Here is a 15,853-nt window from a genome sequence, read left to right as displayed (position 1 = left end):
AGAGATCTCTTCAGAAAATTAGAGACACCAAGGGAACATTTCATGCAAAGACAGGCACAACAAAGCCTTGTTCCAAATCAACAGACTTGTTCCAAATCGGGAAAGGAATACGTCAAGGCTGTATGTTGTCACCCTGCTTATTTAACTTAAATGCAGAGTACATCATGCGAAATGCCAGGCTGGATGAAGCACAAGCTGGAATCAAGATTGCCAGGAGAAATATCAACAACCTCAGATTTGCAGATGACACCACCTTTATGGCAGAAATGGTATGGACCCAACAGAAGCAGAAGATGTTAAGAAGAGGGGGCAAGAATACACAGAAGAACTGTACAAAAAGGATCTTCATGGCCCAGATAATCACGATGGTGTGATCACTCATTAGGCCAGATATCCTGGAATATGAAGTTAAGTGGGCCTTAGGAAGCATCACTGAGAAGGAAGCTAGTGGAGGTGATGGAATTCCAGTGGAGCTATTTCAAATCCTAAGAGATGATGCCATGAACATGCTACATTCAATATGCCAGAAAATTTGGAAAACTCAGCAGTGGCCACAGGACAGGAAAAGGTCAGTTTTCATTCCAATCCCAAAGAAAGGCCATGCTAAAGTATGCTCAAACTACCACACAATTGCACTCATCTCACATGCTAGCAAAGTAATGTTCAAAATTCTCCAAGCCAGCTTCAACAGTACATGAACTGTGAAATTCCAGATGTTCAAGCTGGATTTAGAAAAGGCAGAGGAACCAGAGATCAAATTGCCAACATCCATTGGATCATCAAAAAAGCAAGACAGTTCCAGAAAAACATCTACTTCTGCTTTATTGACTACACCAAAGCCTTTGACTGTATGCATCACAAAAACTTTGGAAAATTCCTCAAGAGATGGGAATACCAGACCACCTGACCTGCCTCCTGAGAAATCTGTATGCAAGTCGAGAAGCAGCAGGTAGAACTGGACATGGAACAACAGACTTGTTCCAAATCGGGAAAGGAATACGTCAAGGCTATATGTTGTCACCCTGCTTATTTAACTTAAATGCAGAGTACATCATGCAAAATGCCAGGCTGGATGAAGCACAAGCTGGAATCAAGATTGCCAGGAGAAATATCAACAACCTCAGATTTGCAGATGACACCACCTTTATGGCAGAAAGCAAAGAACTAAAGCACCTCTTGATGAAAGTGAAAGAGGAGAGTGAAAAAGTTGGCTTAAAGCTCAACATTCAGAAAACTAAGGTCATGGCATCTGGACCCATCACTCCATGGCATATAGATGGGAAACAATGGAGACAGTGAAAGACTTTATTTCTGGGCTCCAAAATCACTGCAGAGGGTGAGTGCAGCCATGAAATTAAAAGACGCTTACTCCTTGGAAGAAAAGCTATGACAAACCTAGAAACATATTAAAAAGCAGAGACATTACTTTGCCAACAAAGGCCCATCTAGTCAAAGCTGTGGTTTTTCCAGTGGTCATGTATGGATGTGAGAGTTGGACTATAAAGAAAGCTGAGCACCGAAGAATTGATGCTTTTGAACTGTGGTGTTGGAGAAGAGTCTTTAGAGTCCCTTGGATAGCAAGGAGATCCAACCAGTCCATGCTAAAGGAAGTCAGTCCTGAATATTCATTGGAAGGATGGATGCTGAAGCTGAAACTCCAATACTTTGGCCACTTGATGCTAAGAACTGACTCATTGGTAATGACCCTGATGCTGGGAAAGATTGAAGGCAGGAGGAGAAAGGGATGATAGAGAATAAGATGATCGGATGGCATCACTAAGTCGATGGACATGAGTTTGAGTAAGACCCAGGAGCTGGTTATTGACAGGAAGGCCTGGTGTGCTGCAGTCCATGGGGTCACAAAGAGTGGACACAACTGAGCGACTGAACAGAACTTATTGGTAAAAAAAAAAAAAAAATGGTTGTGCATATAGGGGAAATACTTAGTAGTAGAATTCATGGAACCATCATTAAGTACCCTTTGCATTTTTATAGACGTGTCCTCTGTAATGCCCCCTGGAAAGATGGCCCTGTTCTTCATTTACACAGCAGCACTTGAAAATATATGTTTATTCATGGGCTCACCAAACACTGTGTATTGATCTTTGTTTTTTTTAAATAATGAGTGTGAGCAAATGGCTTTGTGTTCAAAAGTCATATTGTACCCCTCTAAAACAAGAAATTAATGTTTTCTTTTATAAATTGGGAAAATAGTCTTTTAAAGTATTCTTTTTGCTCTAGGGAAGTTAGTATTTTGTCATATTGATTTTAAATACTTTGTTAGACACCTGTGTTTTTGATAATAAAAGAAAAATAATTCAATTAGTGAGATCTATAACCCATTTGTTAGAAAGATTGTTCCTACTTCTAGACTAGAAAGATCTTGCTTAGGAAGTAAGCTTAGTTTTGTCAAATATCATATTTTCTTCTAGTGCTTTTAAGGTTTTGTTTACTAGTCATATCACTGACCCATTTGAGATGATTTTTGGTGGAAGAAATGATGTAGAGCTTCAATTTTAATTTACTTTATACTTAGAAAACTTTGAGGAGTCCCAAATATATTCATTGAATAATTTATCTTTCTCCTACTGATTTAAAATGAAAACTTTCTCCTAAATTAAATCTCCATCTGTATTTGTGTCAGCTTTATCATTCAGTTTTGTTCCATTAATCTTTCTCTCCATTCCTGTGTCAGGAAATGTGCTAAGAAATTTGCATTCATTATCTCAACAAATTACTCTATCTTTATAATATTTTATCTTTCAAGGCTGATCCCACCATCTACTTACTCTGCTGTTTCAGTTTTTCTGGTTATTTTTGTATCATTAATTTTCCCTGAGACTTTAATTAACTTTTTCCTTCCTTAAAAAAAAAAAAAAAACTCAACCAATCAATGAAATACACTTCTTGGGGTTTTAATAGTGATCACATTACATTCTTACCTTAGGGGAAATTTGATAGTTTCATAAAACTGACCTATGTTAGAAAAGAGTGGCAAGTATCTTTTTTATTAATTGATTAATAAATTGTATTAATTTATTAGTACTTCTCATAGCATACTAGTTATATTTTATAGGTTTTTAAAGATCCTATATATTTCCTATTAAATTTATTTGCTGGTATTTCAAAACCTTTTTTCTTGCTTTTGAAAAAAAGTCTGTTCTTCCTTTATACTTCTAGTTATTTCTATTGTATCTGTTTTATTTCTATTGATATCTGTTTTATATATATAGATATATATTTTATATATATTATAAAATAAATTATATATTATAAAATATATATTATATATAGATAGATATTTTATAAAATTGTTATTAAAATATTGACTGTTCTTAATATAAAATTTAATTAGATGTCATTTTTTATCATTTTTAGAATATCATAGGTTTTGTGCCCACAGACTGCCCAATAGGATAAATTATGTTAATAGGTTATGAACCTTATTTGGGCATGGTAAATCTATATATTCATGTTAATTTTGCTGTTATTAGTATTTTGTTTAAAATTTTTTGAATGAATATTTATAAGTCAGATCAGTTGGCTGTTTTCCTTTGCTTTGTCAAAGTTTGATGTTGATGGTGTCAGGGTTCCACAGAATGACTTGTGATGTGTTTTTACTTTCTGTGTGTTCTGGAACAGTTTAAGTGGTTTGGAATGATCTATTCATTGAGGGGTCATTGAATTCACTTGTGTAAATCGCAGGCCATCAGTGAACCCTTTGGCGGAGGGCAATGAGAGCCTCTTGGGTTGGATTCCCTAGAAGCAGAGCCTGAGACAAGGATTCATGTGAAAGAGAGTTTTTGAGGAAGTGCCCCCAGGAGAAGTGAAGAGGGAAGTGGGAAGAATCTAAGCAAGGCTGTGGTCTAAGCTGGCTTGATCCTGAGGGGAGGCCTGGGGCAAGAACAGCATCACAGAGTTAGCCTTCTTGAGACCGGATGTCCAATGTGAGTTGCTCAGTCACATCTGACTCTTTGTGACCCCACGGACTGTTGCCCACCAGGCTTCTCTGTCCATGAAATTCTCTAGGCAAGAATATTGGAGTGGGTGGTCATCCCCTGGAGAGCTATCCCCTGGGTATATCTTCCTGATGCAAGGATCAAACCTGGGTTTCCTGCACTGTAGGCAGATTCTTTACCAGAGAAACTGGTAGCTTACGGTGAATGGTGTCAAATTCATGATCTCCAAAGAAGATTTAACTTCGGGACCAGGGACCAGGCTTGATCACTCAAGAGCTTTTGTGTAGCAGAGTTTTATGAAAGTGAAAAGGGACACAGAAAGCTTCTGACACAGACATCAGAAGGGGGACAGAGAATGCCCCTTCTCTAGTGTTAGCAAGGGAGTTATATACCTTTTAAACTAGTTATTACAATAAATCAAAAGAATATCTCAAGGGTGTAAAGATCTTACTAGATCCACTCACATAATTTACATTTTAAGATAACAGGATTAGCCAAAAGGTTTTCAGGAAAGAGAAACTGTCCTCAAGCAGGACAGTTGTTGTTGTATAATCCCTAGTACAGAGTTTAAACTGAGTTTTTTTTGCTGTGACAGTATGAAAAGGCAAAAAGATAGGATACTGAAAGATGAACTCTCAGGTCGGTAGGTGCCCAATATGCTATGGGAGATCAGTAGAGAAATAACTGCAGAAAGAATGAAGGGATGGAGCCAAAGCAAAAACAACACCCAGTTGTGGATGTGACTGGTGATAGAAGCAAGGTCCGATGCTGTAAAGAGCAATATTGCATAGGAACCTGGAATGTTAGGTCCATGAATCAAGACAAATTGGAAGTGGTCAAACAGGAGATGGCAAGAGTGAACATCGATGTTCTAGGAATCAGCGAACTAAAATGGACTGGAATGGGTGAATTTAACTCAGATGACCATTATATCTACTACTGTGTGCAGGAATCCCTTAGAAGAAATGGAGTAGCCATCAAAGTCAACAAAACAATCTGAAATGCAGTACTTGGATGTGCTCTCAAAAACGACAGAATGATCTCTGTTTCCAAGGTAAGCCATTCAGTATCACGGTAATCCAAGTCTATGCCCTGACCACTATTGCTGAAGAAGCTGAAGTTGAACGGTTCTATGAAGACGTACAAGACCTTCTAGAACTAACACTCAAAAAACATGTCCTTTTCATTATAGGGGACTGGAATGCAAAAATAGGAAGTCAAGAAACACCTGGAGTAACAGCAAATTTGTCCTTGGAGTACAGAATGAAGCAGGGCAAAGACTAATAGAGTTTTGCCAAGAGAACACACTGGTCATAGCAAACACCCTCTTCCAACAACACAAGAGAAGACTCTAGACATGAACATCACCAGACGGTCAACATCGAAATCAGATTGATTATATTCTTTGCAGCCAAAGATGGAGAAGCTTTATACAGTCAGCAAAAACAAGACTGGGAGCTGACTGTGGCTCAGATCATGAACTCCTCATTGCCAAATTCAGACTTCAGTTGAAGAAAGTAGGGAAAACCATTAGACCATTCAGGTATGACCTAAACAAAATCCCTTATGATTAAAATCCCTTATGATTATACAGTGGAAGTGAGAAATAGATTCAAGGGATTATATCTGATAAACAGAGTGCCTGATGAACTATGGACAGAGGTTTGTGACATTGTACAGGAGACAGGGATCAAGACCATCCCAAGAAAACAAAATGCAAAAAACCAAAATGGCTGTCTGAGGAAGCCTTACAAATAGCTGAGAAAAGAAGAGACGCAAAAAGCAAAATAGAAAAGGAAAGATATATCCATTTGAATGCAGAGTTCCAAAGAATACCAAGGAGAGATAAGAAAGCCTTCCTCAGTCATCAGTGCAAAGAAATAGAGGAAAACAATAGAATGGTAAAGACTAGAGATCTCTTCAAGAAAATTAGAGATACCAAGAGAACATTTCATGCAAAGATGGGCTCAATAAAGGACAGAAGTGGTATGGACCTAACAGAAGCAGAAGATATTAAGAAGAGATAACAAGAACACACAGAAGAACTGTACAAAAAAATATCTTCATGACCCAGATAATCACGATGGTGTGATCACTCACCTAGAGTCAGACATCCTGGAATGTGAAGTCAAGTGGGCCTTAGAAAGCATCACTACCAACAAAGCGAGTGGAGGTGATGGAATTCCAGCTGAGCTATTTCAAATCCTAAAAGATGATGCTGTGAAAGTGCTTCACTCAATATGCCAGCACATTTGGAAAACTCAGCAGTGGCCACAGGACTGGAAAAGGTCAATTCCAATACCAAAGAAAGGCAATGCCAAAGAATGTTCAAACAACACAGTTGCACTCATCTCATATACTAAAAAAGTAATCCTCAAAATTCTCCACACTAGGCTTTAAAAGTTCATGAACTGAGAACTTCCAGGCATACAAGCTAGATTTAGAAAAGACAGAGAAATCAGAGATCAAATTTCCAACATCCTTTGGATCATAGAACAAGCAAGAGAATTCCAGCAAAAACATCTACTTCTACTTCATTGATTTCACTAAAGCATTTGACTGTGTGGATGGCTGTGGAAAACTCTTAAAGAGATGGGAATACCAGACCACCTTAACTGTCTCCTGTGAAACCTGTGTGAAAATCAAAAAACTACAGGTAGAACTGGACATGGAACAAAGGACTGGTTCAAAATTGGGAAAGGAGTACATCAATTGTGTATATTGTCACCTGCTTATTTAACTTCTACACAGAGTACGTCATGCAAAATGCCAGCCTGGATGAAGCACAAGCTGGAATCAAGATTGCCGGGAAAAATATTAATAACCTCAGATATGCAGATGACACCACCCTTATGGCAGAAAGTGAAGAGGAATTAGAGCCTCTTGCTGAAAATGAAAGAGGAGAGTGAAAAAGTTGGCTTAAAACTCAACATTCACAAAACGAAGATATGGCATCCGGTCCCATCACTTCATGGCAAATAGATGGGAACACAATTGAAACAGTGACAGATTTTATTTTCTTGGTCTCCAAAATCACTGCAGATGGTGACCACAACCATGAAATTAAAAGACGCTTGCTGTTAGGAAGAAATGCAATACACTGACAATCCTTGACAGTGTATTAAAAAGCAGAGACATTACTTTGCTGACAAAGGTTCATCTTGTCAAGCTATGGTTTTTCCAGTAGTTATGTATGGATGTGAGAGTTGGACCATAAAGAAGGCTGAGCACTGAAGAATTGCCGCTTTTGAACTGTGGTGTTGGAGAAGACTCTTGAGAGTCCCTTGGACTGCAGGAAGATCAAACCAGTCCATCCTAAGGGAAATCAATCCTGAATATTCATTGGAAGGACTGATGCTGAAGCTGAAACTCCAATATTTTGGCCACCTGATGTGAAGAGCTGACTCCTTAGAAAAGACCCTGATGCTGGGAAAGACTGAAGGCAGGAGAAGTGGACAACAGAGGATGAGATGGTTGGATGACATCACCAACTTGATGGACATGCATTTGAGCAAACTCCAAGAGATGGTGAAGGACAGGGATGCGTGGTGTGCTGCAGTCCATGGGGCTGCAAAGAGTTGGACATGACTGAGCAACCAGACAACAAGAACAATATGTATTTTTGCTTTGTGTTTGTATAAGTAGGTATTTTCAGAGAGTTGGGATACTGATTTAAGAAGATGACGGAGCCCTGAAGTCACTGTCACGTTCCCCACTGTGGGCTTCGATTGTGTCCTGTGAGGAGTGATGCACTTTTTGGTTGAGGCTCACATTCCAAATTTGGAAAACCAGGATTTGAAGGTTTGAAAAGAAAATGTGTATTAACATCTGACTTCCATGAGATGTTAATGTTTGTCACCATATCTTCATGTTACCAGAACTTTGAGAATGAGAGTTCAAAGGATGGAGATGAAGTTGAACGGCAAATTTCCTGCATTTTATTGGCGAAAATGGTCTCTTCTAAGTTTAGAAAAGTCTTTTTTTTTTATCCTTTCCTCACTTTACTATATTAATCTGACGAGTATTTTCTTTTTGCCTTAGGAATCCAGTGACCCGATTTCTCATCATATTCTTAATGTTACCTTTTACTTAACAATGTCTCTGAATCCTTGCCTGTTGTTTGGGGATAATAATATGTACCTCATAGAGTTGCCTGCAGGTTTATGTGATGAAATGATGTTTATACAGCCCTTGACATAGTGCCCACCATGTAGTAAGCATTCAGTAAATTATGGCTGATTCATTTTTAAAATATTAATTAATTAATTTGGGCTTCCCTGGTGGCTCAGATGGTAAAAGAATCTGCCTACAATGCAAGAGACCTTGGTTCGATCCTTGGGTTGGGAAGATCCCTGGAGGAGGAAGTGGCAACCTACTCCGGTGTTCTTGCCTGGAGAAGCCCATGGACAGAGGAGCCTGGTGGGCTACAGTCCAGGGGGTCACAGAGTCAGACACGACTGAGTGACCAAGCACAGCGTAGCACATTTGGGCTGTCCTGGATCTTGCTTGCAGCACTCGGGATCTTTTTTACTTTTTATTTTTTCAGTTGTAGCGTATGGGATCTAGTTCCCTGACCAAGGATTCAACCCCTGCCCCCTGTGTTGGGAGCGTGGAGTCTTAGCCACTGGACCACCAGGGGAGTCCCCTGGTTGACTCATGACATGTATTTTCCTGTCCTCCCAACTGCTTAGGGTTAACTTTATACTTCATTAGGACTCCTTCTTGGATATGAAGAGCGGCTACCTGTTTTACATAGACAAACACTAACTCATGTTACTCAAGAATAAAAAGAGAAGAAAATACTGTCTGATATAGCCCAAGTGCCCCAGTATTGTGTTGGCAAACCATTCACATCTTAGGAAAGTAATTTCTTTTTGAAAATGAATAACTTAGAATAGGCAGTCAGCGCCTTGAGCTGTTACTGCTTACCAGATACAGGAAAGGTAAGTATTGATCAAGAAATCGACAGTCAAAATGGCAAATGAAAAACCCCACCCATTGTCCGCCCACCAGCTCCTTGATTAAAAAACAGACAAGGGGGGACTTCTCTGGTGGTCCAGTGACTGAGAGTCCGCATCCCGGGGCAGGGGATATGCAGGATGGATCCCTGGATGGGGAGCTAGGATCCCACGTGCTGCAGAGTAACTGAGCCCTTGCTGTGCAACTAGAGAGCACGCAGATGCACCTCAGAGCCCTGAGCCCTGGAGCCCACGTCACAGCCAGAGCACAGCCCGCACCGCAGCCGAGACTCAGTGCAGCCAGACGTGTACACAACAGCGTCACTGGCATTTTCAACGCAACGAGAAACAAGCAAGCAAACAAAACCTTTAAAGCAACTCAGCAGCATTTAAAATGACTTCCTCTTTGTCCACTTCTTCAAGCCTCTTTGCGGTGGGAGTGCCGTGGGCAGCTGGGGATTCAGGGGTGAATTTTCTCTCCCACCTGTCCTCCCGCCATGGGCCACTTTGAGCCCGGTGGCAGGCTTCCAGGCGAAGGAAACCTCTGTGGGTGCAAACGCCCCCAGCGCCCGTTTGCAGCCTTTGTTAATAAGCAGGCCCATCTCTGATCTCTTTGAGGATGATGCCTTTAAAGTGCATATTTTTTTCAAGATTGTTAATTGTGCTCTCCTGGGGTGATGCCGGCAGCTAGGGTCCAGCCCCTGCTTCTCAGTGCAGAGGGAAACCCAAGACTCTTGTAGCATAGGGGAGAGCTCTCTAGGGTTAGGGTAAGCGACATGTCTTTCTTCCTCCTGGTTTCTAGGAAGGGAAAGCCACAGAAGTTCCCCGGTACCTCTCGGCGGCCGTGTCGTTGGGAAAGACCCCAAAATGTGCCTGAGGAAGATGCCAGGTGCTGCTCACAAAGCCTTGCACAGAGCTGGTGGCTGGACTTGAGTTTCAGCTGTGCCTCCATTCCGTGCCTGGTTTCTGAACCTCCTAGCGGATCTTTTGATGTGTGTGCATTTTCCCAGCTTGGAGATGTTGCTGGCAAACTACGTGGTTGGCAGGAGCGAGGCAGAGCATTGGCCTCTGTGGAGCTGGCAGGGAACGGGGTAATGTACTTGGCGCCCGCAGAGCCCAAAGTCACTTGAAAGAGACAACGATGGTCTCCAGATGAAGCTGGCAAAAGGATAAAAAGGATGTCGGGCCTCAGTCTTGGCCGCATTGCTTGGTTTCAGTGGATGATCCCAATAAACATTTAATCAGTTTTCGGTCTTGGAGATGAAAGTCTCCCTCCTGTCCACATGGAGGAAAAGGGCCTCCATGGAATAAAAGGAAAGGGAAACGGCCGGGAGGAAGGGAAGGAGGGTAGAAGCTGCCCGTTTCCAGACAGCCACGGCCTGGGTGCTCGCGTCCTTGCAGCGGGTGTGAGTTGGAATGTGAATGTCGGACGTGATGGTGTGTGAAGGTAGAGCCTTTAGAAGGTGCTTAGGTCATAAGGATAGAGCCCTCATGAATGGGACTCGTGTTCTGTTTGTTTTTTCAAACATTTTTTGATGTGGACCATTTTTTTAAAATTTGTTACAATATTGTTCCTGTTTTGTTTTGGTTTTTGGCTGCAAGGCATGTGGGATCCTACTTCCCCACCAGAGATGGAACCCACACCCCCTGAACGGGAAGGCACAGTCTTAATCACAGGACCACCAGGGAAGTCCCTGGGTTCGTGTTCTTATAAAGGGACCCCACAGAGCTCCGTCCATGCTCCGATCCATGAAGACGTGGCAGGACATGCCCGCGATGAAGCTTGGGAGGACCCTCATCAGGGCTGGCTTAGATCCTTATCTGAGGCTCCAGAACTGGGAGAGAGAGATTTCCATTGTTTGTAAGCCACCCAGCCTGTGTTATTTACGTGCAGCATCCTTAATCCTGAATTAAGGAAGACACAGACCTTCCGTAGCCCTATTTTCCAGTCTTCTACTTCCCACAGGAATTCCTATTTTATAAGCCTGGGAGCGCAGAAGCCTTTGAGCGCTTCTAGTGATTCTAAGCTCAGTCTTTGCAAGACCATCTCCAGCTGCTAGCCAATCAACAGTTGGATTCAACAGATTTTCCTTGAACGTTTCTTTGCAAACATCCTTTTCCCATGTGGGGAGCACCCCTGACTTGCAGTCTGGGCTGTGGGCTTCTGGAGGAGAAATCCCAGACCCTCTTAGGGTCCTCCACACCCATTACTCCTACTAGGTTTCATGATTGCCTCAGTATGTGACGGTTTGTTTTGTTGTTGTTGTTAGATATTATTTATTTAGTTGTTTTTATTTTATTTTTGGCTGTGCTGGGTCTTCATTGCTGTGCCTGGACTTTCTCTAGTTGCAGCGAGCAGGGACTCCTCTCTAGTTGTGGTGCACAGGCTTCTCATTGCAGTGGCTCCTCGTTGCAGAACACGAACCCCAGGCGCACAGGCTCTGCAGTGCAGGGCTCAGGCCCCAGGCGCGTGGGCTTCGGGAGCTGCGGCGCGTGGGCTCAGAAGCTGCAACCCCCAGCTGGATCCTAGAGCACAGGCTCGGCAGCTGTGGTGCACGAGCCCAGCTGCTCTGAGACATGTGGGTTCTTCCCAGACCAGGAATCCAATGCACGTCTCTTGCACTGGCAGGTGGATTCTTACCCACTGAGCCATCAGGGAAGCCCCAGTTTTTTCTTTTTTTAAACAGGAAGCTGCATTTGAAAAGAATCTATGACTAGTTTTTACCACCATTTTTACCACCTCCCTTGTCCTTTGTGGGTCTTGCTGGGAAAAAAAGATGCATGGGGAACTATTCAGCTCAATTTTATCATATTCTCAGGCCATATTTGGTAGCTCAGAAATGGGGTCCAAGCAAGTAGATGATGAGGTTTGCTCAGGAGGTCACTCGTGGAGGGCCTCCGGTCCTGGAGAGCTGCAGGATGGTCCTGTCCCTGGAAGTGGCTCACTGAGACCATCGCTTCCAGGCTCGGGAGTGGAGGGCACAGATAGGTCCTAACAGGATAAGGGACTAGAAAACTTGCCAAGCTTTGAAGGTTCTAGATGTCAAGAAGCATTTAAAGAACAGCATCAACGGATACAAGTGAATGAGAAAAGGGAAAGATAGGTAATATGGACAGAATTATTTCAAATGTCAGGTCTCAGAGTTTGGGCAGTTGGCATTTTACGACATGGTAGCTTAAAGCGTGAGCTTTGCAGGCACTTGCAACTTGCAGGATTGGATTCCTGGGCTTGATGTGACTTTACGATGGAGGTAATAGTCAAGACTGCTTCCCAGGTGGCTCAGTGGTGAAGAATCCTCCTGAACTGCAGGAGACATGGGCTTGATCCCTGGGTGGGGCAGATCCCCCAGAGAAGGAAATGATAGCCCACTCCAGTGTTCTTGCCAGGAAATCCCATGGACAGAGGAGCCTGGTGGGCCACAGTCCATGGGGTTGCAAAAAAAAAAGAAGAGCTGGACATGACTTAGCAACTAAGCAACAGCCATTGATTGTGACTCCTTCTGCCTGTATGTCATCTCGCTCACTGATTGTGACTCCTTCTGCCTGTATGTCATCTCGCTCACTGATTGTGACTCCTTCTGCCTGTATGTCATCTCGCTCATTGGTTGTGACTCCTTCTGCCTGTATGTCATCTCGCTCACTGATTGTGACTCCTTCTGCCTGTATGTCATCTCGCTCACTGATTGTGACTCCTTCTGCCTGTATGTCATCTCGCTCACTGATTGTGACGACTTCTGCCTGTATGTCATCTCGCTCATTGGTTGTGACTCCTTCTGCCTGTATGTCATCTCGCTCACTGATTGTGACTCCTTCTGCCTGTATGTCATCTCGCTCATTGGTTGTGACTACTTCTGCCTGTATGTCATCTCGCTCACTGATTGTGACTCCTTCTGCCTGTATGTCATCTCGCTCACTGATTGTGACTCCTTCTGCCTGTATGTCATCTCGCTCACTGATTGTGACTCCTTCTGCCTGTATGTCATCTCGCTCACTGATTGTGACTCCTTCTGCCTGTATGTCATCTCGCTCACTGATTGTGACTCCTTCTGCCTGTATGTCATCTCGCTCACTGATTGTGACTCCTTCTGCCTGTATGTCATCTCGCTCACTGATTGTGACTCCTTCTGCCTGTATGTCATCTCGCTCACTGATTGTGACTCCTTCTGCCTGTATGTCATCTCGCTCATTGGTTGTGACGACTTCTGCCTGTATGTCATCTCGCTCACTGATTGTGACTCCTTCTGCCTGTATGTCATCTCGCTCACTGATTGTGACTCCTTCTGCCTGTATGTCATCTCACTCATTGGTTGTGACTCCTTCTGCCTGTATGTCATCTCGCTCACTGATTGTGACTCCTTCTGCCTGTATGTCATCTCGCTCACTGATTGTGACGACTTCTGCCTGTATGTCATCTCGCTCATTGGTTGTGACGACTTCTGCCTGTATGTCATCTCGCTCACTGATTGTGACTCCTTCTGCCTGTATGTCATCTCGCTCATTGGTTGTGACTCCTTCTGCCTGTATGTCATCTCGCTCACTGATTGTGACTCCTTCTGCCTGTATGTCATCTCGCTCACTGATTGTGACTCCTTCTGCCTGTATGTCATCTCGCTCACTGATTGTGACGACTTCTGCCTGTATGTCATCTCGCTCACTGATTGTGACGACTTCTGCCTGTATGTCATCTCGCTCATTGGTTGTGACGACTTCTGCCTGTATGTCATCTCGCTCATTGGTTGTGACGACTTCTGCCTGTATGTCATCTCGCTCATTGGTTGTGACGACTTCTGCCTGTATGTCATCTCGCTCACTGATTGTGACTCCTTCTGCCTGTATGTCATCTCGCTCACTGATTGTGACTCCTTCTGCCTGTATGTCATCTCGCTCACTGATTGTGACTCCTTCTGCCTGTATGTCATCTCGCTCACTGATTGTGACTCCTTCTGCCTGTATGTCATCTCGCTCACTGATTGTGACTCCTTCTGCCTGTATGTCATCTCGCTCACTGATTGTGACTCCTTCTGCCTGTATGTCATCTCGCTCACTGATTGTGACGACTTCTGCCTGTATGTCATCTCGCTCATTGGTTGTGACTCCTTCTGCCTGTATGTCATCTCGCTCTAGGTCTTGAGGGCATCATCCTCCGTGTTGTTGTGGAAGCACATTGTGGTTTGTGTGGTGTGTGAACTCAGTCTGCGCAGTTGGAGATCCTTGGCTTGGGTTACAGCTTATACGGAAACAAGTGATACTGACCTTGGCAAGGCTCTTCCCGCTGCCCTGGGAGCTCGGCCTACTCACCCTGTATCCGCAGACTCCACTGGAGGACGTGGTCCTTCCCAACCCGGAATGCGCCTGCCTCACCTAAGATCTTCCCTGTGGCCATGGAAACCACTCAGCCATATCTGGATGGATAGGCAGCAGAGAAAACCAAATGGGCTTAGGAATATTAGTGTAATTTATGCAACAAATGTTTTTATGTTCAGAGATAGAATTATAAATCTCTTTTACATATTCATATGCAAATGTGGAGCAGCTCCAGTACTCCTGTAATGGATGAGCATCTATAATGACTTGTGTCCTAGTCAAGTTTAATGGAAGAGGGAAAAATAAACACACACACACACACACACACCCTAAACCAGAATTACTTTGGGTCTGATTACAGGGCACAGAAGCAAAAGGTGTTGGTGGAAAACTCACCGCTATTAGAGAACATGCATCAGACAGAGTCTACTCTAAAGGTTTAATAGCTGAATAATTATTTACAGTCAACAATTCTCAACTATTAATGGACTTTGCCTTGCTGACTCCTACTATTCAGTCATTTCACTCCTTGCCTTCATCAGAGAGTGGGAAGGGAAAATAGCACAGGATAATAACTTCAGTTCTCATTTTTGTTTCTGTATAGTGTGTTTATACATTTCAAATTACTCTCAAAGACTTTTCTTAATTATTTCTCTCAATAGCCTTGGTAATAAGTTAGCTTTTATATGATTGCCAAGACTAAGCAGCTTACTCCATGGCAAGGAGGTGAAAGAAACAGGACTCCAAACTATTCATTTACCTCTTAGAACTAGGCCGTTCCCTTGACTGAGCAAAAGCTCAGGGCTCAGTCTGCTTCCTCTGGCTTTCCTGTGTGCCTCTATTCCGGCTCCTTCTCTAGCAGACGCTCCTTCATGGGGGCACGATGGAGCCAACAGCTCCAGGCTTGCATCCTGACTGCTCAACAAACCTACAGGTGGAGAAGGAGTCCTGCTACCCTTGGTCTTCCCAGTGAAACTCCCAGGCTCCTCTCTTGAGTCACATGCTCAGGTCCGAGCCAGTCGGAGTGGCTGGGAAAATGTGATGCTCTGATTGGACAGGTAGCCTGCATCACATCGGCACCCTGGAGAGGCTGAAGGGGAGATGGTTAGCCAGGGAGAAAAATGCTCTCAATCTAAACTCTGTGGCCTGAGAGTCAGAGAGAAGTAGTTCTTAGGGAACATTAGGACATTGTCATCAGGAGGTGAGAGAGTGATGCTGGTAGATCACAATGGTCCACAACGCTGGATCAGTAAGTGGGAGACCGGCATGAAATTTATCATCTCAAAGAAGCTGTGGAGGGTGATGGGCTAATCACCTGAGTGAAAGAGAATTAACCCCATCAGTCCCAAAGATTTCCTCTAGGCAACCTCTGTGTTATTTTCTTATAGTTCCTATGGTTTTAAAGATTATTTTTTGAACAAAGTGCATTTCTTCATTAGTTATTGGTTTTCCTATTTTTTTAATTGCTAACTGACTAGTATAATTTGGATCCCACAGGCTGGCTATAAAGTCACCAGAATCAGACAGTTAATATAGCATCACAGTGCAATATTCTACTTCTATGTAAAGTTTCCAAAAAGATTTTTGAAATATTGAAAGTAGTTCACATGATACATGATCTTTTAGGCATCT

The sequence above is a fragment of the Bos javanicus genome, chromosome 13, assembly GCF_032452875.1.
Source record: "Bos javanicus breed banteng chromosome 13, ARS-OSU_banteng_1.0, whole genome shotgun sequence".
NCBI lineage: Eukaryota > Metazoa > Chordata > Mammalia > Artiodactyla > Bovidae > Bos > Bos javanicus.
Note: the sequence above shows the minus strand (reverse complement) of the source record.